The following is a 25,402-nucleotide window of genomic DNA, read 5'->3' as shown; positions in this document are numbered from 1 at the left end:
TACAGAGCACAGAAGCCCTTTAGCATTTTAAGCAGTGTTGATTAGGTCTGTTCTAAGTAGATAACAGGTGTTGAAAATTCTGGCAGCTTTGTTTACCCCAAGGCTCTAAATGCTGCCAGCACCTGAGGACCAAAACAATTGTCAGCAGCACTGGGACCAGTCTGAAGCATTTCCTTGTGCTGAGGAGAGCTAGATCTCTGGCAGTATTTGACCCACATCCCTCAAGCAGCATCTGCTGCCACATTGGAGGAGAGTTAATAGTGCCTGCAAACCTTTCATTTGAATTGGACTGCCTTCTCAGGTTCATTTTGGCTTTCTATGAAACACTGGTCGCTTATTTATATAAACACAAGGAAAACAACCAACCTATCCCAAATAATAGTAATATTCCATAATACTTAAAAAAGAAATTAAAATCCTCTTGTCATTGCAAGAACAGAACAGAAGAAAGCTGCTTCTGGGAAACACAGGACAAAGAAACTCTCAGATCCTTTGTGAGAAGAATGAATGAATAGAAAAAATGAAGCAGCCCAAGTAGAAAGAGCCCTCCTTATCAGCCTGGGATGAGAGTCACAACATGTGCTCAGGCACCCATCAGTGCTGCTGGCATCCTGGATGTGGCCTTACCTAGATGAACACTGTGTTTCCACAGAATTACTTTTCTTTCTTATTTTTCATCAGAAGAGGCTACAAGAACCAAATACCAAATATCTCAGGGGTTGATATTTCACCAGGAAGTAGAAGGTTGAAATCTCCTAAAAAAGGAAACCAGAGCTGTGTGTCCTATCTAACAGGCGAGAAGTTTAACCATCAGGTTAGCAGTAAAAGGAGATTCATCATTGCAGTTGGGGTTTAAAGCAGGTTTTCTTCAGTTGCATTCTCTGAATACATGCAGTGGGCTAGATGGTTTGGAAGGCAATTTCTAGTTTATGTATTCCAGTGACCCTTTCAGTCCCGTGAGTTTGTCAGTATCTCTGAGCACATTCAGGTCAGACCTACTCCCACTTGCAGAATTCTGCTAGGAAGAGCAGGCAACACTGGTGACAAGGCAATGGCAAGTTTTACTTTCCATATTTTGGAATTAAGTACCTGCTTTTGCAGCCCATAAATAGCACTTCAGGATTGATACACTTTCTAAACTCCACAGGAACAAGGTTAGCCCCTGGGGAGGACATTCACATCTTACAGAATTAAGACTCTGCTGGAGTAAACCTTAGTATGGTTAGTATGGTTTTTAAATAGCTACTAGATGCAATGTAAATGGCTACTAGATCTTAGCTGGAGGTCACAAGAGGGGTCAAATGAACAGTCAGTAAAGACACACATAAATATATTCCTTTCTGGATCTAGGCTCAAGTAACACAAAGAAAGTGATCTAGTTAAGATAATTATTGCATAAGATGCTCATTACTACAAACCTGTTTCAAGTCTGTCATGCTACATGTCTATAAGGTAAATGTCATGTAATGGTTTCTTAAATTGAAAGTTTCCAAGTTATGGTCTGCATGTCCTGCTTAAGCTGCTACCAACATCTTTAACAGTAGCAAACTGCTTATTGACAGTCAGCTTAAATCAACTGCACAAAACCTACCCTGCCAGTGGAGCCAAGAGCACAAACAAATAGAAGATGAAAACCTTTCACATGGGTGACTGCTTTGAATCAGAGGCAGGAGGGTATGTTCAATCTGACATTCCAAAATCTGTTTAAAAGGAGTTCTGACTGCAAGTGCTGAAGATCATGGTATTTTTTTACCCACTGTGCAGAGAAGACAGTCTAGTCAAAGCAAGTGTTTTTGAGCATGATCACCAATGAGACTGCCACAAAACTTCAAAGCACCGAGAAATTAGAGTCATTTAATCAATGCATATATGCCTAATTAGAACATATATGCATCAAACCACCCTGCATATTAAGACTATTTTAAAAAAGAATTTACTCTTCCAGAAAAGGCCATTAGTAGACTAAAGGCATTTCAGACTGACAAGATGGATGAGTCCTGACCCTATCTATTTTGTCAGCCATGAAAGCCTGTGCAGTATGGCTAACAAGGTTTCAGGCTGTCCTTACCTAACCTAAAAATTCCATTTAAAACTGGTTTAATTTTCTTTTCGATGACCTCAGATTTTGTGTTCACTTCATTCCATCTGAAAGTTGTAAATAAGAGTATGTACTAACCCTTCAATCTGTTATTTCAGTCAAATTTTCATTTCAGGGTTCTGTCTCAATTTCTTCTTCAGGATAGAAATTTTAGGTCTTTTCTTTATCACCAGTACACAAATACATCACAGATATTCAACTTTCAGTTGTTCTAATCTAAAAGTAAGTAAGTGGTACTACATAGGTGGACAAAATGTTGAAGAGAAATACATTGATCTTTAGAATAATTTTTTTATCAATATGAGAAAGTTATTATTTCATTATTACATGTCCCATCTTACATCTCAAACTATTTTTACCATAATTTCATGTTCAAAAGAACATAAAATTTGCTTTACCATCATATGAGAAGACTATGTAGTCTTGGTCTATTAACACTAACTTCCTAAAGGCTTTGTTTGTGCTTAAGTATTTACATATTTGAATTGTGATAGTTTTCCTAATTTTCTGTAGGCCATTTCTTAATGCACTTAAGCTATTAACTTACTTCTTGGGAGTGACTCACAAATAACCACAGAGGAGCAGGTCCTTGGCAGAGAAAATACCACCAGAGCACAATCTGTGTTGTTTTCCACTATAGCACCCAATCAAGTGCCCAGTTGTGAACACTCTGTGTAACTGAGGAGATGCCGTTAGTTACTCCCATTTTGAGACTTCCACCATCTGAGTGGAATCCAAGTGCTACTTTCCCAGATAAGAACATACACCAACTATAACTTTTCCTCTAAGAGTCAAAACTCAGATATGTCTACATAAGATCCAGTTCTGACTACCATAAGCTTAAACATACATTTTTCTCAGGGGAAAAAAAAACCAAAAAAACAACAACAACAACAAAAAACCAAACCAAACCAAACCAAACCAACAAAAAAAACAAAACAAAAAAAAACCAAATAAACAAAAAAAAAAATACCAGAAAATAATTATGGGGAATTGCCTTTCTGTATGACTGTTACAAGCTCACAATTTCACCTGCTCAAAGGAGAAAACAAACATAGCCAAAGATTGCTAAATAAGTAGCAAGCTTACATACAGGAATTCTAAGCCTATACATCTCAAAACTCCTGAAGACCCAGCAGTTAGCAACAAGACAGAAACATTTCCTCTTCCTTTAAACTGCTCTAGCAGAAAATTTCTGCTTAAATCAGCTGACAAAAAAAAATGAAAAGGTGTTTGTATTTACTTTTGCTCTTTCTATTCTAAGCCTTTCAGACTGTTTGTCAGAGAGGACCCACCAGATGATTACAAAGCCCTGCTGCACAAATCAGTTGACCAAGTAGTCTTTACAGTTCTACTTTATGCCATAGAAACTAACTCATTCCTCTATAACTACAAGATTTCAGTTAGCTACACAAACCAACCATACAGATAATTCCACTGAAATTTTACTTCACTGAAATAATGAAGCACCAAAGGAAAACAAGTACAACCATACGACCTTGATGGACAAAAGAGATTTTCAGTCTGCAACCCAATAGTGTACAATTTGCAGTATTAGTGACATAAATCATCACAGATATATGCTGTTATATTTGTACTTGAAAATTAAATGCAGAAGCAAAAGAAACTAAAAACTAAGGATATACATGACTATTGGAGGTACGAACATAAAACTGAGATCCCAAAGGGAATTTCATAAACCCAATGATAGAAGAAGCAAAATATATGGTACAATGAGAATTCTCACAAATGACTGCTCATCCAATTTAACTGCTCTATTGTACCTTGTAGAGGAACTGTCAATCAACCTTCCATAAAAATTGTAAGTAGGATAAAAGAAGACATAGCTTCCTCGCAATAGTGAAGAATGTGCAGATACAAGCTGCTTGCTCTTTCCCAGGAAAATTGATTTTGAGATTGCTATGAAAGAATCACAATGCAGAATTTGGGAAGTGGCAAGCAACCAAGAACACATTGTAGCCCACTTTGCTGTGTAATCCTTCTATCTAGATGAATAGGAATAACTAACATCAGAATAGGCTTTAAAAAGTAGGTTGGGAAATGCAAAGTTATCCTATTAAAGAATTAGTGATGTAGAACTCAGAAGAGGCATATTATCCTCCAGCTAAAAAGTACTATGGCTTTTCCTGCCATGCTATCAATAAAAAAGTCCAATTTTATGAAGTTATTTGTGAAGTTATTTTTAGCACATTGTGGTGAGAAATATTTTTCATTGCTACTGAAATATTGTTTCCATGGAAATTTTCTCACTCAATGTCTCTTTTATTTGCCCTTACACAGAAAAACAATTCCGTTAACATCTAGTTATATAGTTACAATCAGTTCAGAAACCTTACTGCATTCCTTAGTGGTTCTACAGACAGGGAAGAAGAGAAGAAAAATGAAAAGAGAGGAAGGGAGAAAGGCTAGGACAAAAAGGAGAAAGACAGGAGGAGAAGAAGAAGGGAGAAAGAAGTGAGAAAGAGAAGGAGGAGAAAGGGTTACTTTTAGACTGGTTAAATTTCAATATACTTCTTCCATCTCTACAAATGTAAAGAAAAAAAAAAATAAAGCACAGGTGTGGCTACAAGTAAACAGTCTTCTCTGTCCCAGTGGTCTATTGCCATGCCTTATGAATGACTCAGCTGGAAATAAAAATACAAGAAAGCAGATAGTAGCTTGAAGAAAACATTAAACCACACTAAATAAGAAATAAGATCACAAGACCTAAGGAAATGCAGAAATTGAAAATGAGACCTGAAAGATGGGAAAGTCATGGAACTTTCCTGTCACAGATAAGGCATATCAAGCAGAACTTTTATGTAAAGCCTTGGACTCTTTCCTCCTTAATGTGGTTCTGTTTACTGAAACTATAAATTCCAGGTCAACAAGTTCGTATAGGATTCATATGCGGTACTTGAAACTATGGGTTTCAAGTACCTGCTGTGCACTGAAGTGCTGTAGAGAAAAGAATGATAGTAGCAGCATGGTTCAACTGCCTCTGTAGGATTTGTTTTTCATGTCCCTTCCAAAAACTGGGAGAAGAAAACTCCTTAGCACAGCCAGACCTGTACAGTAAGCATCCTAATGATGCATGGGCACCAGCCTAGAAGGAGGTCTGAGTTTGTGACTTGCTAGCTGGGCAAGATTTGCGCCTCTTTGGTTGTGGTGGGTTGATCCCAGCTGGATGACAGGCGCCCACCAAGTCACTCTATCACTTCCTTTCCTCAGCAAGGCAGGGTGAAAGCAAAACAAATTAAGCAGAAAAAACCTCACAGGCCAGAAAAAGGCAATTTATCATAGAATATTCTGAGTTGGAATGGCTCCAAAGGGTAATTGAGTCCAACTTTAAGTAAATGGTCCATACAGGGATCAAATCAACAACCTTAATGTTATTAGCACCATGCCCTAAACAACTGAGCTAATCTCAGGGTTGATAAAGAAAAAGTAAAGGTCATAAATAGAAATGAGGGAAAAGAAAATATTTCTTCTCTACTTCCCATCAACAGGAGATGTCCAGTCACTTTCTGGGAAGTAAAAGTGATTCTTCCAAAAGACCATACCTCATAATAAATGCCTCCATCTGCTTTTTCTTAGCTTTCATTGCTGTGCAGATGCCACATGTTATGGAATATCCCTTAGTTCAACTGTCCTGGCTGTGTCCCCTCCCAAGAACTGGCCCCTTCTCTTCCTGCTGGTGAGGGGAGAATGTTGGAGACACAGCTTTGGTGCTGTGCCATCACCACTCAGCAGTAGCCAAAACACCGGTGTGTTATCAACACCTTTCCAGCACCAAGAGGCACCACCCCACCAGGGGACCTGCCATGGGGAAAAGTAACTCCAGCCCAGGCTGACCCCATGCAACATTAAATCCTGTCCTGTACCTACTGATCAGCCAGACTGAGTGTGACTGAAATGCTGTGGGCAAGGGTGGCAACACTGTTAATGCCTTAAAACACATGAATGTTGCATAAAGAAAACAAATGTCTCAGGTCAAGGATACATAAGCACAGGTTGAAATTGCTACATTTCACTAGTTGCAAGTTCTTAAAGTGTGTTAAAGTGTTTCAGTAGTTCAGGTGTCCTTTCCGTATTTCTTTTTTCTCCTGAGTCCACCCATTACACAAGACATTTAATTTAAAAAGTCTAAAAGGGTCCTCAACAAGACCTATTAGAACTCTGGCAATTCAGAAAAAATACCAAGCAAGTATAGATTTTGTTTTCCAAATTAGCAAGAAAATGAAACAAGAAGTTGAATGAATCAAAGACAATATACCACTAGTCAAATAACTTGCGACGCACTATTTAAATAAAACGTAGTATTTCACAGGTAAATAGTAATTATCCTAAACTGCATAGAATAAAAGTACAAAAATCTCATCAGTGACACTTTTTTCCCCCTCTATTTTAAATATATGACGAAAAGTGACAAATCCATTGTTTGTATAGAAATAATGATATGTGCTTGTTAGCTAAGCATGTGATAAAGAGGTTATGGTTTCCCAGCAAGCTGGCAGAAATTTAGGTGTCTGAAAAATACATTGCAAGTTGTAGCTATGAGTTTTCATTTCAGTTTCTTCTTTCTTTTCTTTCCCCCATGATAACTGAACATATGGAGATTAATTTGAGTGTGGGAGTGACATTGTAGATGCCTAATTAATTGCCCTAGAAAATAAAAAATGTTTCTGCATTACCCACAGAGGCAATTTGCCTAAAGTAGTGCCTTATATTTTCAAAATTTGGATGTAATATGCAGCATTTGATGTAAAAACTAAGCAAAAGACAGAAAAACTAAGAGCCCATCCTAGCCATTAGCAAACATTTCAAGTTGGAGTAGATAAACTGTGCTGACGTGTATGTTTTCTGTTTGCTGCTTTTTGGCTACTGAAGAACTACGAATATGAACAGGTACAAGTAAAATAGCAATGAATTTATAAATTACCAAATGTTATGGTCAGATAGACATATAGGTAAGTCTTCCTTCTCAACTTTAACAGAGAATGTTTTAGGAGAGGTAAGGGTGAAACAGAGCTAAGGGTGGTTTGCTACCCCGATATAGCTCTGGTATACAAGGGATTTACTTTCAAGATTTAGGTCCTTATGCTTTGTCAGTTCTTGCCTTATTCTTTCCCTAGCATTTGTTTCCCCATAACATAAACAATCTGGCAGATCATTTTTAGTAAAGAATTCCCTGAAAGGTCTTCAGTGCAATGTTACCTACACAATGGGGTTTGTTGGGTTTTTTTCTGAAAAGGAACTGATGGATGTTGCCACTATACAAGGCCCCTCTCCCAAAGGGAATACTCTAAAGATTTTCAAGCTGCTAGGGTAGAAAAAGGTTTTTCATGGACAAAGCAGCTCTGACAACATACAAGGAGACAGCGTCTCTGAAAAACCTCAGAAATATGCAGTAGTCTCTGTCAGATAGGCTGTGATGCTGATGTGACACAGCACTCCAAACCATTATACAAGTGGTACTGACTACAGATCTGATAAGCAGACATTGCACTACAGACAGGACACTTGAAAGACTATGTAAGTTAGTAGAGAGAGATTACAACACTGAGTAGTAAAAGACCACATAATTTATTCTATAAGAGAGGTACAATTAAAGGAAGACAACCATCCATCATCAAAAACAGAAACTTGAATTATTGTCCCATAAAGTCGCTCATCATTATCCTGCAGAGGCATAGCCCTCATATGTTTATATAGGCTATTAGAGACAACTTATATTTTATTTAAGTCTTCAGAGACATTATTTTTTCTCATGTGTTTTCCATTTCCAAAGGGCGATGCCTAACAAATCAAATGTTTTGAACCTTGCAAACCTGTCATCAAACATCCAAAGTTCAGGAGAACACTTAAGTGGGCATTAAATAAAAGGATAAGAGAATGTGATAAGAGAGTGTTTCACCAAGAAACTGGCAGCAATTCAGTGGACTAAAAAAAAAAAAGACTGTATCACAGAAACCTTTTGTGGGTAAAGCAAATAGTTTAATTGCAAAGTTACACTATCATTAAATAGGGAGTAGCAATTTTATCCAACTATATTAATAAAAATACAACACTGTTATTAACTTGTAAAATTAAATTTAATGAGTCAACAATATAAAAAACAAATGTAAAAACAATAACTAATATCACTTTGTAGATTAGATTTTATCTTTAAAAATTAGGATTGTAAATTTTATTAAGGACATTTGAATTTTGTAAATTAGAGAACAATCTGATATCAATGGTTGATGCATATTTCCTTTCATTATATCTTCTCTTTGTCAAAGCAATATTAAACCCATGGTTAGAGTAAATATTAACTATGAAGAACAGCAACGATCAGAGGAGAAAATAATAAAATATTATTTTTCTCACAGCATTTATTTAGACTGTAAGAAGCTTTACTCTGCCATGCTCATTCTGGCAAATATTGCTTTATTTATTTACCACCTAAATTGGTACTATGTGGCATTTAGATAATTTGCTTTTTTAGAATCTCTTTCACTGATAATCCATTAGAAGGCTCTTGCCTTTTTAACCACACTAAAAGGTAAGCATATTTGCTTACCAATGTACATAAACATTATTTAAGCTCATCTCAATTCTCATGAAACTTTGATATGTCTTCCACAATTTTCACAAATATCACTTTTTGCTCCTTCATGCATTTCACTTTGACAACATAAAGCTCCTCCTTCATCAGGGACACCTGATTATATTTTTTTTTTTTTTTTTTTTTTTTTTGCTTTGTAATCTGATTCATGCATAACAGATATCATAGTATAAGAACACTAGAATAATAAAATGAAAGCACAAAATACTAAAAATTATTTCTCCTAAGACATTTAATATACAACAAATATGACAACTATTCTTTAATTATTGGATTAATTAAACAGATCCTCCAGTCATCAGATGAATGTACACAATTTAGAAATAACAATAGAAAAGTAAGCCAAAAGTAGAAAATGGTCAGTCACTATCACAAAGGAAGAAGCAATATATAACCAGCGTGCAGAAGGAACCTCATGAGTCATGTTTAAAAACAAATTGTCGTCATCATCATAATAGTAATACCCCAAAACTTGTGCCAGTAAAGCCAAGTGGAAACATACCATACCATACAGATTATAGTATACAAATGAAATATTTTTCTTAAACACTAATAAATTATTTTTTATATATAATTTAGATACACTTGGATGTGTCGCACCTCTTATTCCACTGATCGCTCAAAATACAAACTAAAGTAATTGGAACACAGGTGAATGCATTTTATATGATTAATTATTTGTACTTTTTGTTCAGTTAGTTTTTAATTCCTGTAGACTGATAAAGATCCTCTAAAAGCAGCCCTGAAAAACAGGAGATGGCTGTATTGCACCAGTCCACTAATGAATATCTAAGATACAATGACTCAGGAGCTGCTTGAGATCCATTACCTCTCTAATTTCCACTTACTCTTAAAAATTAATAAATGTCTTTCCAAATCTTTATACTCCAATAGGTCAACATATTCAAAGTGCTAGCTGAGTAAGGGTGTGTGGAACCAGCACGTCATTATTTAATTTTCTTTCTTCCTCCCTCCTTCCTACCACTTCATTAAAGAGGTGAGCACTCAGAAAAGTTCTTCATCCTTTCCACCCAGTGAGCCACAGGTAAAAAGTGGGGAAACTGAACAACAAAATAAGTTGGACTTGCTTGGTGATTTCTATTTTTAAAAACACTTGCTGATCCTTGTAACCCTGATGAAAATGACACACACCATGAGGTTTCAGATCACCATGCTCCTTTGATGTTTTTCAGGCCTGCAATAAAGTTGAAATATATTAAGAGAAAAAATCCAACAAACATTCCTTTTTCTCCTAAGGATGGTATATGAGTGCACTCCTTTAAATTTTCAAAAGACAGGTTGTAGTTTTGGAAATTACTTTTAAATATTGCATATGGAAGATAATGTCTATACTGAGAGATAGAGAAACTCCCTGACACAACACAGTAATATAATTTTGTGAGTTCCTTTAGGCAGTTTATGTCCTAAACCTGCAAAGGCATGCACAAGTTCAAGTAATCTACATACCTATTCTGCTTGGAGCTTGCAAAAGAATGACAAGAAAAAAGTCTGATCTAATACAAGTACACAATTCATATTATTTTTCGTTGATTTTTATTTAATCAATTTTATTTATTTATTTTTATATGATTTATAATTGATTTTTCTCACATAGCTGTATTTACTTTTGTCAACCATAAACCCCAAAATATAAGATTACATCCCAATGTGCAGAACACATCACAGGGGAAAAGAGAAATGCTGTAGTAATCTATTTAAAAACTCTACTCCTCAGCCTCAAAACAAAAATTTTTGAGGGGAGACAAAAAATTATGTGATTTTTATCTATCTCAGTCAACAATGAGAAACTCCACACTCTAAAAGTACTGCAGTATGGCGTAAGAGTATTGTAATAGCTACATCTCTGAATTTCCTGGCATTATGGGTTTAAGAGAGGCGCTTTATCTTAGCTTTACTTGCCTGCCAATTTAATGTTTCATGGAGTTTTTAATCTAATTTAGAAAAGAGGAACAGATCAGAGGAAAAGAGAAAAAAGCCAAACAAACCTTATCTGTACAACACTATCTTTTTTCTGGCTACAGAGGTCTTCATTTACTCTTGCTGATTTCATTTCTTGTGGTTAACTTCCATCGTTTACCATAAGAGTTCTGGTTCCTTTTGTAAAACAAATAAATAAGCAAATAATACAAAAAACAAACAAACAAAACCCAGCAACATTTTGTATGGTTCCCATCCAAAATCATCAGATCTCCTAACTTTTTTTCTAAGATGGCTATTTTTGTTTGTCTTCACAGCAAAACTCAAATGGATAAGGATATATGCATGAGGAAAGAAACAGCAATAAGGAAAGGAACAATTTTGGCTTAGGTAGCAAGGTGGATTTTCTAATACTGACAGAATTTATGGTCATTTTACTGTTGTCTTACAAATTTAAATTTTTTTTTGCTAATTATAATACTGTTATAGAGTTTTAGCCTGACATCTTTTAAATTAGAGTTTCCTTCTAAAGCAAGATCTCTATATGTATATGTATGTTTTTATACTTATTTATACATACCACATCTTTGAGAGGTATTCTTGAGCCTTTTCCAAGTGCTTACATTTCCCTGTAATTTGACAGAGCATCATGAACTTCATCAGAACCACATGAAGGTGGGAGACAGATAAACATATAATATTTACAAAGATCAAAGCTTTTGACATTTTCAAAACAGGTTGTGATAGTTCTGGCACTTTGACCCTGCAACTCGTATTCTTAAGAAACTCCATGAACCACATCTGTTAATGGACCCACAGTCATTTTCTTCCTAGGGCCAGCTGGTCTTGCAACATTTTTAAAGGCCACTAATGCTGTCAAGGACATCTCATACAATTACTCCTAACTACTTTCACAGAGCAGCTGTGGGCTCTTTCTGCTGTCCTGGTGGACCATTCTGAGTGAAGACTTCATAAAAAAGGCACTGCCAGGGCTTGGGGGCTTGAACATGAAAGACACAGAGAAGTGGTTGAACAGTGAAATGGCCCAGTTGTTTTTAACATCAAGCTGAATGAAGCACAATAAATAAAAAATTTAGCTATTACTGTAGATCTAATATTGAATAGATAGAAAAGCCTTTTACATGTCATAGTATTTTAAAATATCTTTTAGTAATCCAAGATATTTTTACTAAAATAGACATCAGCTTTAGTAATAACTAAGCATGTGCAGCTCTCACTGAATCCAGCATGTCATGAACAAAATATTTTTCTATCTTTTAATCCACTTCTCTTCTAAAACAAACTGCCTTTACTTCTGCCTAACATGTTGTAGCCTGAAGATAACCCACAGCAGTACTGTTACTAGAAGTACCCATAACATGGTATATTCAAGCTCCACTAGCTCAAGACAAGGCTGCCATATTATCCTATTGACAAAAGGGAACTTAGAGGAAAACTCTATTGATCTTTTCTACTGGTACATAATAGAAATACAGTTTGTGTTATAAAAACTTAGTTAATTTTCTTCATTTTTATGAGTTGAAAAGCAACATTTTGAATTATTTTTAAAAGGTTGTTTCTAATTACCTTAATATATGTGATTCTATTATTACCTGACAGTAGAAACAACACTCAAGGCAAGACTTTCTTCTTTTGACTGCCCATAGTCCCCATTTAAACACTGTAAGCATACTTGATTTTATATATACACAAATATAAGCATTTTTAAAATACATTTGCTATAATTTATACTGCTATGGATAATTATTTGTTTTGAAGCTTTCATACTAGATACTTTATATCTACTCCTTTTCATAGATCTCCAAATTTTGACCTTGAAAATCTTCAGATCTGTATTTGTAATCTGCAAAAGATTATTCCTGAATAAGTCTTGCAAGCTGAGCCCAGAGGTTTAAACTATTAAAAATGAATGTGAAGTAGGTCATTAGTAATATTCTTCAAAAGCAATTTTAGGTAGGTGGGATGATTTCCTTAGTATCTTGAAACCAGACAAGATGATTTAGAGCTGTATGTGATCAACAAAGTAAACAAATAATATTTTTTGTCTATGTTCTGGTAGTTATTTATTATTTGAATTATTAATTCTTGACTAAAGTAGTACAAATAAGGTAGTGCATCTTTTCTGAAAGAAATGCAGAATGGGAACTGTTACCTCTAATGACCCTTAAATGTTTCAAACCCATCTTGAAAAATTGCCAAGGGGCAGAAATGCTAATGTTTGCTGAAGTAACCCAGCACTGATGAGATCAGGGAGGGTCTACATTTATTCTTTGTAAGACAAATTTTTGTGAGTCAGGAATGTGAGTCAGACTGGTCAGTGATGTTGATGAGAAAGAGATAGTTTGGTTACTCCTTTTGCTTCTTATCTCGGGGAGAGGAGATAAAAAATTAAGTCCTTTGTTACAATTTACAAACAAGATATTCAGTCAGCATGAACTGGAATAGGTCACAAAAAGGAGTGAAATCAATGAAGCCTCACAAACTATCATCAGCTGAAAAGAGGCTCTTAAAGATAAGGTACAGCTTCATCAGATGAGTTAGAAGGCTTAAAAAGTATTATATCTAAAACCACCCACAGTATCATCAGCCTAATGAATTAACATTTTTATTTCAATTCAGAACTGTACATACCACAAGCCCCCAAAAAGACTTTTGTACAATGTACACTCCTATCATTCTGAGTCTTGGGGTGATAGGTGAGCTGCAAGAGCAATGTTTGTCCATACCAAGGACAGGGATTGTGAGGGGATGCCTAAAAGCAGTTCCTGGGAAGTGAAAACAGTAGCTTATTTTTAACAAATCCTTCTAGCCAACTGGACAAAACTGCTTCCAGTTTCTGCAAGGACAGCCTTGCTTGAAACTTTGGCTATCCTTTATGAATTCAAGAATGGATTTGCCATGGGGGAGAAAGTATCAACTCCAAATTGGGGAAGTACTACATAGAAAAAGACATTTCTGTGGAGGTGGCTGGATGCTCACTGGATGCATTTTTAGTAGTTATTTACTGAGTGATAGCATACATCCATTCACAGAGAGGCAGCCATGGTCATACTGTGTCATCACCATCACCATCTTGGTTCTAATTATTTATGTCTTATCATGAAAGTCTTCATGAATGTTTCTTTTTATTCCCTGCTCTTTATAGATATGTTATCCTACCCAGCTCTATTTCCCCCTTCTCTCTCATGCCTGCTTGAATTTCTTTAACTGATCAAATTCTTCATCAATTCCAGGATTTATGCTTTGTTGTTTTGTTGGGTTTTGGGTTGGTTTATATTTGTTTGTTTGTTTTTAAATTTGCATGTAGACATCCTGCCCTTGCTCAGGATGTCCTTTCCACTCTTTCATCAGCTTTGGGACTGCTGAGCTGCAGAGGTGCTTGAAAAGAACAGGTAAAACAGAAACAGCTAATATATTAAGTCCAGTGTATCTTTTTCTGATATATTTAATATACAATATACATGAAAACCGATTTGTGTAATAACTGTTACTCCTTGCAATTCTTTGTTTATTTTTTTAATCTTTCACCCTTCTGATCCTGCAGTATCACAGCAAAACATAAAGCATAAATTAATGAAAACAAAACCAAAACCCAAATGCTCCAAAATTACTGAGAAGCAAATTGAATAGAGAAAATAAAATCAACTATTCGAAATTATCATATGCATTATCGAAAGGAAGAGCATTATGCACCAATCCTGAGTTCCCAGAACAGTCAAGAGGAAGAATTTTGAGCTGATAAAAATGCAAATGTTTACAGATAGGCCTCTTTCCTAAGGGTGGGGTGGAGGATTTCAGGATGAAATTGAAATACTGTTTTGTTACACAAGGTTATTGCTAGGCTGCATGGTTGAATGATAGAGCAATTTGGTCATTGTGCCATCTAAGGATGAGTGAGTGGTCTATTGTTTTCCTATCTAGGTGGCTGTTTAGTGTTTTAGGCAACAGATTGATCTTTTAGAGTGCCTCAAACAGTCACAAGATGTAGCCTCCACGGCCTGTTAGGAACGAGCTCAGGGCATGCCAGGAGCATGGAAAACAGGAACCTTCTCCTGGTGGACTGAAGAGGTTCATCAAAAGTAGTACTGAACTAAGAATGCTAACTGGGAGATGTGTACATGTACAGAAACATTTGGTTCTGCAAAACCCGTGGAAGCTTAAGACACTCATATCTCCTTGCTCACACAAATATTCCCCTAATTTCTCATGATTTGTCTGTGCTCTCCACTTCCATCCAATCTAATAAATTGACTGAGTTTCCACAGGATCAGCATTAGCAAAATAGTCAAGAAAACAGTTTCAATAAAGTTAAGATCTATACACAAACTATGAAAAGCCTGTTTTCTCTCTTCTCAGATCAAGCCCATAATGATATTTTGTCCAAAGTCTCCTAGTTAATACAGGATGGTGAGGTGGGCATTTAGATCTGATCACCTTAATAATTTTTGACTGAATATTGTAATGATCCAAATACTCTAATTCTTACCCTTAGGTTAAAAGTCTCATAGTAAGTAGATTAGATATAGGCAATCTACTTATATTTGTTATGACACATTTTCTGTGTCTATTAAAATGTTTGATGCTTGTGTTGTTAGCATGGAATGGATGGAATAAGCTGAAGTACTGGCACTGATTCATCAAATCTGGCCTTTCCAAATGGTCTGCAAACCACTCTGAATTTTCCTGAAATGGTACTGTTTCTTCAAAAATGAAATGAAAGATTTCCAGAAATATTCCTTTCTGCATCTTGGTTTTGCTTGCTTTATAGTATTGGTGACCTACATTATAGGGAATGTTTTCTGTTAGTCAATTATATGTCCTAATCTTTAGAAACAGCAGGAGCACCTTTTTTTTTTTTTTCACAAAAAGAAAATAAAATTTAAAAAAATCATGAAGCATATTGGATACTGAGGATTAATTTGGAAAATTTTTAAATCCTCAGGGAGAAGATTCTGTGGAGATATAAGAAATTTCTCCTTATTTCCAGTCAATGTGTTGCATGTTTTTATGCTATCCCTGTGTATCAATGAAGAGGAACATTAAGTGACTATTGTGTGCCTCGAAAAATGTATCCACTTAGAGAATTCTATCATAAAAGATGATGATGATATGTACCCGTCCCACCTTTGCTACCTTCCTGTGAAGAAAATAGGACATTATTCCCATTTCATAGAAAAAGTACTGAAGCATAACCTACCTATCTTCCCTCAAGACAAACAGAAGCAGGTACAGACATGTACCCAAACTGTATTGCTTTAAACACATAATCTCCTTCTTAGCTGTACCAAAGCTAATTTTATCTGCCCAAGAGCCAGGAGATATGACAGAAATGTGCAGAACACATCTGCCAGTCTCACAAAGCTGTATTGAGAAATGCAATTTCCAAGTGCCTGGGGAAGGAAGCCTCACTGAGCTACAGCCATAAGTGCAGAGGAGGATGCTAAACTGCGAACAGAATGCAAGAGAATTTGTTTCATATATGTTCAGATAGTTTTATATTCTCCTTCTGGGAAGAAATGCAAGAAATCTCCTGAACAGAGCAGAGGAATCCAAGCAGTCTGCAGGATTGCTTACCTCATTATTTTGATTTTTCAATTGACCTCTAGATATGGAGAGGTAAGGTTGTATTTTTAGCAACATTCAAAATGGGCAGGAGCCATTTACTGCTCACAGTCCCTTTTGATTGCTTCTCTTGAGCAAGGAGAAAAATGTAACAGACATTCAGGTAAAAAAGAAAGAGACAATGAACCTCAGGCAAGCCATAATAATAGCGTAGTTCGAATGATTTATTTATTTGCCAGTCCTTGTGGGCTGCTTTATGCTGACTTCATCCTGTTGCTTTAACCCTCTAGGCTCTGCATCATCTCGGATCTGCGACTGTAGAGCTGCATAAGCTTCTCCATTCATTTCCTTTGCAGCACTAGGATTTGAACGGTAACGAAGGTAAATCAGGGTATTTATGGCAGGCTCAAAGAACCTAACAGCCTGGGATGCAGCTGGCCAGTCACTCGAGCAAGATGTCCAACAGAGGAGAGTGGAGGATGTCAAAACACAGCTCAAAACCCCACACAAATAGGTTATAGAATGACATAGTTTATGGATGAGTATTTTTCGTTGGGGGGAGGGGGCGGTGGGAGGTCTACTGCACTGGAAGAGAACTGAAATCAGGGTTTTCTTTTCCAGTGTAATTCCCAGCCCTGTTATTCCCTTCCAGCGTCTCCCCGGACAGCTCACTCGGGCTCAAACCTTGATAACCCCATTTGTTTTTCTTTCTCCAATCAAAGAGCCTTCCTTCGGCTGGAAACCGAGAAGCGCTGAACACCTGCGGCCCCCACACGTTCCCCGTTCTCCTGAGGGAGCTGCCAGGGTTCCCCGAGAGGCGGACACGCCTGGCGGGAGGCTGGATCCGGAGCTCCCTAATGCCCACCGTCGGCAGCGAGCGACACGCTGGTTCCTGCCTCTCCGGACCCGCCAGCGGCCCCACGCAACAGGGACCTCCTGCTGCAGCGCGCCCCGGAACACACAACGGAACCTCGCCCAGGCTCCACCGTGCTCCCCGCGCCCGCTGCTCAGGAGCCGCCAACGCGGCTCCCACCGGCTGCTCTCGGGAGGGGGAGGCCATGGGGCGACACCGCGCCTGCCTCGGCGGGCGCGGCACCGCACGGCGCCCCCGCGCCCCCTGGGGCAGGGGAGGACCGCGCCCCGGGCGCCCGGCGGTCCCTTAGGGCGCCTCCCCCGACGGCACCGCCCCCGCCCCCGGGACGGCTCCGGCACCAGTCACGGCCCCCGCCCACCGGGGCAATAGACGCGCCCCGGTCCGGACGGTGGCCGCCCCTCCCTCGTGGGACCGCGGCCTCTCCCGCCGCCGGGGGATCTCCGCCCCTTCGCGGCAGCCCGCGTCCCCGCTGGCGGCGGCCCGCGACCCACGGGCGGAGGGACGCGACGCGACACCTCGCCTCGCCCCGCCCCCGCCCCGCCCCGCGGGAGCCGCTCGTGGCAAAGTCACCGACCCCCGAAGCCCGCCGGGCTCCATCAAACGCCGCGGCCCCGCCCGCCGACGTCATGGAAACAAGCGCGTCAGCCTGCCGCCCGCCAGTGGCGGCGGCGGCGGCGGGCGGGCAGCGGCGCGGGGCTCCGCCTCCGCGGGCGCCGTGCCTACCGAGGCCCCGCCTCCGCCTCCCCCATTGAAGACTCCGCACGTCGAGACCCCCCCTTCCTCGGCCGAGAGAGGCGCCCCGTCACGTGGCCCGCACTCCGCAGGCGGCGAGGGAGGCGGCGAGGACCGGTGGCCGCGGCGCCGGGAGAGGAGGGGGCGACGGGCGCGGGCGAGTGAGTGACCGCGGCGGGCGGGCGGAGGCGGGAGGCGGGCGGATCGCTGCGCTCCGCCCCGCCCTGCCCGGTGGCGCCCGGCTCCTGTAGCGGTTGCTCTGCGGCGCAGGGGCTCGGCGGCGCGCTCGGCGCTGCCCGGTGCGTGCGGGGGAAAGGAGGCGGGCGGGCCCCGGGGAGCGGCGGCGGCGACGGTGGGAGCGCCCGCGAGGAGGGCGAATCGCTGATTCCTGCCGGTGAGGCGACGGGGGCGGGGCGGACGATCCGTGCCCCCCCCTTCCTTCCCTCCCTCCCTCCTTCCTTCTCCTCCCCCGGCTCTCCCCGCGCCGGTGCCCCCTCCCTCCCTCCTTCCCTCCCCAATTCGGTCGCCGCTTCACCCCCCCGCCCCCTCTCCCGCCCTCCTCGCGCGGCCGCAGGGCGGGGGCGGCGCGGCGGGGCCGGCCGGCCGTGGGCAGGGCGGGGAGCGCGGGGACCTTGTGCGCTCGGCGAGCGAACGAGCGGGCGGCGTCAGGTTTACGGGCGCCTCGTCCTGGCCCCCGACCGGCGGCCGTGTTGGCCCCACGGCGCAGAGGTAAGCTCGGCGGCGGCTCGGGGCGGCTCTCCTCCCGTCTAGCCGACCGGGGCGGGCAACAGCGTGGTGGCAGGTGCAGCGTTGCTCCGCTCCCGCCGCGGGGCTGCGAGCCGTGGCCGGGCTCGCTCGGTGGGGCGGCGCAGCCGGAGGGGTTTGATGCCGGGCTCCTGGGCTTTCGCCGGTTCTCCCCGCAGGTAACCGGAGCGTGCACCTGGCCGCCACCCTGCAGCCGGGGCACGGCGTGACCTTGAGGGCAGCGGATGCGGGGCTGAGCCGCCGCGGGAGCGCACCGCCACACCGTCGGGAACCCCGCGGCTGGACACGGCTGGCACGCCACGGCCCTGCAAGCTCCTGGCGGGCGGGCGCGCTCACGTCGTGGATTAAGGTGGTGCTCAGCCCCGCCGCCCGCCGGGTTAAGTAGCCGGGATTAGCCCGCTGCGGCAGCACGACACCGACATCCCGGGCACTTCGCCGCCCCGCGGGGGCTGGGAGCCCGACAGCCGCGCGGCCTCGCCCGCCCGCTGCGCCCCCAGGGCGGTGTTTTTGGCCACGGCTGAATCTTACCCAGCTTTCCGTCGGAGCTGACGGGCTGGTTTGATTTATCGATGCCTAGCCGGGCTGCTCATCGACCGGCGCGGACGAGGAAGGGATGCGGCGCTACTTCGGGTCGGGCGTTTGGCCGCGGGTGAGCCTGTCACCGCGCGGGGCCGCTTGGCGGTGGGAAGCGCCTCTAACGGCGGTGTCATCCTCGTCCCGGCGGTGCGTGTAACCTTTGGCTGTTGCACCACGTGAGTTTGGGAGCGGGCTGGAACCTCCGCCGGGGATGGCTGGCCGGTGCCGAGCGCGGGAGGCAATGCTCGCAGTGGGAAGGAGTGGGGTGGGTGTCCACGCCGCCGTCTGCCCTGGCTTCCTGCCGAGCCCCTCGGTCAGTCGTTAGAGGTTGAAGTCAGAAGGACTTAGGATTTCGAGAGGAAGGTCTCTTGAAAAGCGGTCTGTTGTCCCCGGGAGTGTTTCCTTTAGAGCGGCCGTGCGAATCGTGTTCGCCAGGGGCAGGAAGGGGCTCAGCCTGAGCACGGGGAAGCGTTTAGGAACGGAGAGCTGTGGTTGGGTCTGTCCCAGGGTTCGCAGCCTGAGGGGCAGTGTATTAGTTCAGCTGTAATAGGCGGCTATGTAGTCCTGTGCACGATCCATACTCCACAAATTCTTTTTTACCTTTGACTTTTTAAAGGGGCTGATGACGAGAGACATGAACAGTAACAAAATTTCGGTTTTTTTTTTCTTGTCACTTTAAGATCCACATTACAGAAACCCTTAAGTCCTTGTTATATATGGCATTCGTACATTTATAACTTCAGTTGCTGAGGCTTTCTTCGCAAAGTCTGTTCAGAAGGAACTAGTGACAGTACCTTATGCTGTGTCTGAAACCGACATTCTGAAAATGCTTGCTGGTATCTCGTCTCACTGTGCTTGAGAGGTGACTGGCTAGGTGATTATTTAAATCATGGCCCTTCTTAGAAGTCAAGTTCCAAGCCCAGTGTACTTGTGAAATATCTTCATCATTAGTGGCTGGCAATCTTGACTTCCTGGGGAATGAAGTGAGTGTGCATTTGGAAAACTACCAAAACTACCGCCTGTAGGAAAGCTGCTGTATCCCTATAACATTCCTGGGTCCTAATGAATTTGGGTTAAAATAATGTGTTTAGGTACTTGGAAAGATGTTGGTTAGATAACTTGCCAATTCCTTGGTTCATGATACTGTGTGTTCAGAAGGTGGTAGCTGTAGCTATAGCCAGGGCCATTTTTTTTTTTTCAGCTGTTTGTTGGCACTTTTCAAGGATTTCTTCCAAACACCACAAATTGTGAATTCCAATAGAAGTAAACTTGTGTATCTTTAAACCATTGGCTCTTCTGGCAGGAATAGCTTCCAATGTACTAGGGCTTTAATACTTATGGCATAATGAATGGAAACTCTTGGTGTCAGTGGAAAAAGTGGTCACTGAATTCAGTGAGGAAAAAAACTCATACACTTCAATGTGAAATTTTCGGTCTGGAAGAGCATCATTGTGTGGTTCGGTTTATTGCTGCTCCTACTGATGATTATGGTAACTGACCCAGGCTGAGTTAGCTGAAGGAAATGTGAATCCTGTCTTGTGTACAGATACTTGAAGGTTTTCCCAATCAATGTTACCATGTCAGTGCTAAATCGCAACATTATTACTTCTATCCACTCAAAGAAAAAACGCATGGAAAGCCATGTGGATCATTCAAATTATGCAAGTCAAAACTAATTTTAAAGGGAATTGTGGATGTACTATTTGTAAGCACACATACTGTTACTTTTGCCTATGAAGCAAATGGTTTCAGGAATTTAAAGCAGAAAACAAGACTTCTGTCACATTAACACTGAGTAAACTGTACTGGTTTCTTACACAAAGTTGCATTACATACAGATAATGGTACAAGGAAAGGATCCCCATTCATGTAACGTATATTCGGCTAATAATCTGGGGGTAATCCTGCAAATTGAAATCCACTGTAGTCTAAAGGAAGAGTCTCTTTTAGAAAGTCACTCTTTTGTGGACCACAAAATATAGAGAACTTCTGTCAGCTGTTAAAATTGCAAACATCTAAATTGTTTTGTAGAAAGCTTCAAAGGAAATTCAGAGACTTGAAAGTGTCCTGTAGCAAAGGCACAAAGGTCTAGTAATTACTTCTATTATCTTTATTTTTATCTGTTTGAATTTATTTGGAAAGAAGAATGTGATAAGTGGGAGGTAATCATGATATTACACTAAGAAGGAAGAGACATAGGCTGAATCTGCTAAAGTCACCTCAAAAACACATGCTTTGGAAGAATTAACTTCATCAACATTTATGATTTTAGAGCTGGGAACTTACTATTAATTGGCAAGTTCAAAATGAATTTGGCAAAGCAGCAACATGCCATAGCAAGAAATTCTCCCTTGACATGAGGGTAGACAAGATAACCTAAAGTATCTTGTAACTCGAATTTCTTCCATTAAGGTAGACTAAATATTAATGGCGTTCTTTACTACTGAAATGTGACCTCACTAATGTCTTTCAGTGTTTGAACTCTTTATTTTTATATATATTTTCTTCTGTTTTTAAAGAGAAAAGAATACTAGTGCAAAAAGGGATTCGCATTTTATTTAAAGGTGAAGCCAGGTTTCAGTTAGCAACATTGAATGCAGAATAGTGAACAGCTATGATTAGTCTTGGGCATTTAAAAGTAAATATCTTTTGAGAAATAAGGAAGACTACTTGAATCTATAGATCTGTCTTCTAGAAATGCATTCTTACTTTATTACAAAAGGGTCAATAAAATTGCAGTAAGAGTCTTAAATTTGCATTCTCTACTTGAATTAAGTAGCAATAATAAGACTTGTTAAAAGTTGCAGTTCAGGAGATAAGGATCTTTCTCTATAGAGTATTTTAATTAAAAAGTAGATAACATCTAGGAGTTGCAGAATTGTGTCTAAAAAGCTAGGATTAGCTCTGCCTACTGGCTTTCTAGAGTGCAAGAGTCTCAAGCAGATTTCTTGGCTTTTTCATTCAAAACTGTTACATTTTCTCTGAAGACATTTTTATTTCTTGCGAAGTTTAATAGATCGAAGAACAAGGGAGGCAGGAAAGATGAGGTGATACTGTTGCTGGTTTGAAAAAAAAAGTGAACCTATGATACTTTATGTAGAGGATGGGTATGTCTCACGAGCATTAAGATTTACTAATTTGTTCAAAATAGCTTGCCTTTATAAAGATTGGATTCCTCCTCTTTTCAATACCTAATGTTAGTGTTCTCCTAACTTAGGTTCGGTTAGCTGGAAAAACCATGTTCATTAATTGAACAGCAGAGTGATAAAAAGTGAGATTTTTTGTTCATGAAGCCTTCCAAACCTCTCTTAATGCATGTGAAAAATAAAAATGTGTTCAGCAGTTTCACACAGAAGATGTAAGCAATGATACTGAGCAGTATAGAATGAAGATTTCCAGGAGGTGACATGTACAATGAAATCAACAGGCAAAATATTAGACTAACCCACCTTGGAACAGTTGCACCTACTCAGACAGAATGTAATTTCTACACAGACACATGGTATTGTCCAGTTTGTCTTTTATTTTGAAATTATTAGGATTTCAAATACAGTTAATGAAAATGAATTTCTAGTTTTCATGACAGATTTCACTTGATATGAGCAGTATCTTTGAAGGAGCTGTCTGTTCAAGCTATTGGTATTCCAGTAAACGTTATGAAAATTATTTCTGCTGCCACTTATAAATCTTACTCTAACTGACAGATGACAGCAGGAGGTGTTATTAGTTTAATTTTGGTGAATTGCAAAGTAGGTATGAGGCTTTCTCCATTGCTATTTCAAAGGTCTTGTGGGAGAAGAAATATAAGGAAAATGTAGGAAGCATTTAATAAATAAATCAGAAATAGCTTTGAAAATAAATATAACTTTTTTTTTGTCCAGTAAGAGATAATATGTAATTGCTGTTACAGAGCAGACAAATAACATTTGCCTTGACTTTGAAGGGGAATGGACTGAGAAAGAGAGTATATTCCTCCTTTCTGGTGCTTGCAACTGCACTATGCAGTTAAAGAGTGCATAGATCCATTTTGAGGATGACATTTGATAAACTAGTGCTGGTCATTAAGTCTGGCTGGTTCTGCCACTTACAGCATGACTGGTCTCAGCACTAGCAGTAGGTAGCCCTGGCTTTTTGCTGGCTATAATCTGATGCTGCTTTGTAGATAGGAGTTAGGTAATTTTCTGTATGGCTTCCTATTTGCAGTGGACTTCAGTGGTTTGCATGTCTCATTTTTCTTAATATTGTGTATGAGCTGGATGTTGCCTTAATTCCCAGTGAGCACAGGAAACACCATGTTCTTAAAACACACTTCTGCGAGCCTATCACTTGTAATCTGCTACCCTCACTTGTGCCCTTATATTCACAGAAAGATAAGGTAGCAGCAGGGAAAACAACACTATTGGTTTCTCACCACTTGGTGTACAGTGTCTGGTCCTGTACAGAGGAGGCCCAGGATGTACCATGCTCGGCAGAGTTGATAGAAACAAACCCCAACTCGAGGCAGGAAAGATGATTCAGCCTGCTCTGCTTTAAGCAACTATCTAACTTCTGGGACACGCCCCAAGGGTTATAGTGCTGTGCTGTTTTGCTGCTTATGTTGTCATTAAAACTTAAACTTTCACATTAATTTAAAGATTTTTGAATCAAAGATGAACTTAATCACCTTTAAATGACATACACCAGTGAAAGAAACACAAGTGTTATTCAGTGAAGTGTTACAGATGTGCCCTAATGTAGAACTTTTTCTGCACTTGTTATTTGACCAGTGACTGGTGACTTGTCTGCATGGCTCTTTCAGGATTGCCCCTGTGTCTCTGCAAATACAAGGATGTGTTGCTTGTGGTGTGTATTTTGGCTTCTGTCTAGATTTTAAATAGAACAACTGGTGATTCCATATGGCGCTAGGAGGAAGATCATTAGCTGTGTTTGGTGGAGTTTTTCCACTGTAGAAAGAAGTAACCATAGTGCTATGGTCTTTATTGAAATAAGGAACTTAGGCCACTAGCAATAAAGAAGTCTTGTAGCTACAGCACACTTTTTAAAAAGACTATTGCAGAGTGTTCTAAAAAGTTAGAGGTGGTCACTGTGACTCTCCAAAAGCTTGGAAAACATTTGGTTTTGTATGGAAGGTATTTCAAGACATAGAAGTCTTTTAAGTCCCTATCTAAAGATGTGTTAGTCACTTCTGTTAATATGTTTGATGCTTTTTTAATATTCCAAAGTTTTATCAGACTCTTATGATGGCCTTCTGAAGCTGCTGTTTGGTCAACATAATCCAAGAGGCTGGGGACAGAGAGAGCATAATTTGTAATTGGGTATTTGGCTTGTCACTGTGAGTGCAAAGTTTCATGGGCAGGCTGAGGTGACCTCATGGCTACTTTCATTTCTGTCTTAGGCTAACTGCAATAATTCCCCCCTCTTTTGTGCCATCTCTGCTACTTTGAATCTACTCAGTGCACCACTAGATGGTTTGTTACACAATCTTTGTGCACAAACTAATCTCTCCAAGGTGAGAAGCGAGGCTCACATGAGGAAAGCAACATGAATCTTTGGATTGGTCGTTGGGAATGTTCCTCCTTGTGCGGGAGTCATGTGAAACCATTCCCTGGAGAGTATTAACCTTTCCACATGGGAGAACTTGAAGTTATTGTTTTGACAGTAGATGGGAGAGTGGTTTGAGTGCCAGTTTTCAACAAAACTGGCACTCAAACCCCTCTCCCATCTGCTGTCAAAACAAAAGGTGTTCCATAAAAGTATACTTGGGTTTAAACACAAGAATTATGTGCCTACAGTGGAGTAAAAGAAATTTTGCTTAGTTGAGCATCCAGACTTACTTTCTGATGTTTTTACATAGAGAAGACTGAGTTGATAGTAACAATAAATGGGTAGTTGATAGTAAAGGGATGAGTTGATAGTAGCAATAAATGGGTGACAGGTATGGTTAGCCCTTAAACTGTTTAAGAACGGGTGGTATTTTTTAATCTGTTCTGGTTATTTAGATGGAGCAGATAGTAGATCAGGATCTTAATATGCATATTGAACAGGAGATTTTTCATTTCCATCCAGGTGCTACTGCTATCATCACTGATACTGCACATCAAATTGCTTTATGTTGCTTGGATCTGCTAGTTTTTCTTCACTTTGGAGTGAAGCTGGTGCAGAACTTCATGAAGCCTATGGAACATAGTGCAAATCAATACTTGAATTAGAGCAGTGTCTACCAGCC

The 25,402-nt window shown here is 40.7% G+C and overlaps 1 protein-coding gene and 1 long non-coding RNA gene across 18 annotated transcripts in view; one reads left to right on the top strand and one right to left on the bottom strand.

The window, feature by feature from the left end:
- Positions 1-25,402, top strand: part of ATP2B1 (ATPase plasma membrane Ca2+ transporting 1) — a 95,852-nt gene that overhangs the window by 18,710 nt on the left and 51,740 nt on the right. For 3 of the 17 annotated variants that reach the window (XM_030261040.4, XM_072923199.1, XM_072923194.1), the window contains exon 1: positions 18,424-18,564. The exons of 1 other annotated variant lie outside the window; for it this stretch is intronic. The gene's annotated coding sequence lies outside the window, so the exon portion shown is untranslated. Of the gene's footprint in view, positions 1-16,590; positions 16,611-17,855; positions 17,997-18,020; positions 18,230-18,423; positions 18,565-18,618; positions 18,759-18,930; positions 18,950-19,109; positions 19,353-25,402 lie in introns of those variants that run through there. 13 more of the 17 variants (XM_072923184.1, XM_072923195.1, XM_030261046.4 and 10 more) reach the window with 10 other exon arrangements.
- On the bottom strand, positions 16,430-19,260 carry LOC140682191 (uncharacterized). The gene is made up of 2 exons (XR_012053469.1): positions 19,129-19,260; positions 16,430-16,587 (listed from the first exon to the last, which is right to left on the bottom strand). It is a non-coding gene; the product is annotated as an uncharacterized lncRNA (long non-coding RNA).

This window comes from Taeniopygia guttata, chromosome 1A (genome assembly GCF_048771995.1).
Source record: "Taeniopygia guttata chromosome 1A, bTaeGut7.mat, whole genome shotgun sequence".
Lineage (NCBI taxonomy): Eukaryota > Metazoa > Chordata > Aves > Passeriformes > Estrildidae > Taeniopygia > Taeniopygia guttata.
The sequence above is the reverse complement of the archived record's forward strand: the minus strand, read 5'-3'. Positions and strand labels throughout refer to the sequence as shown.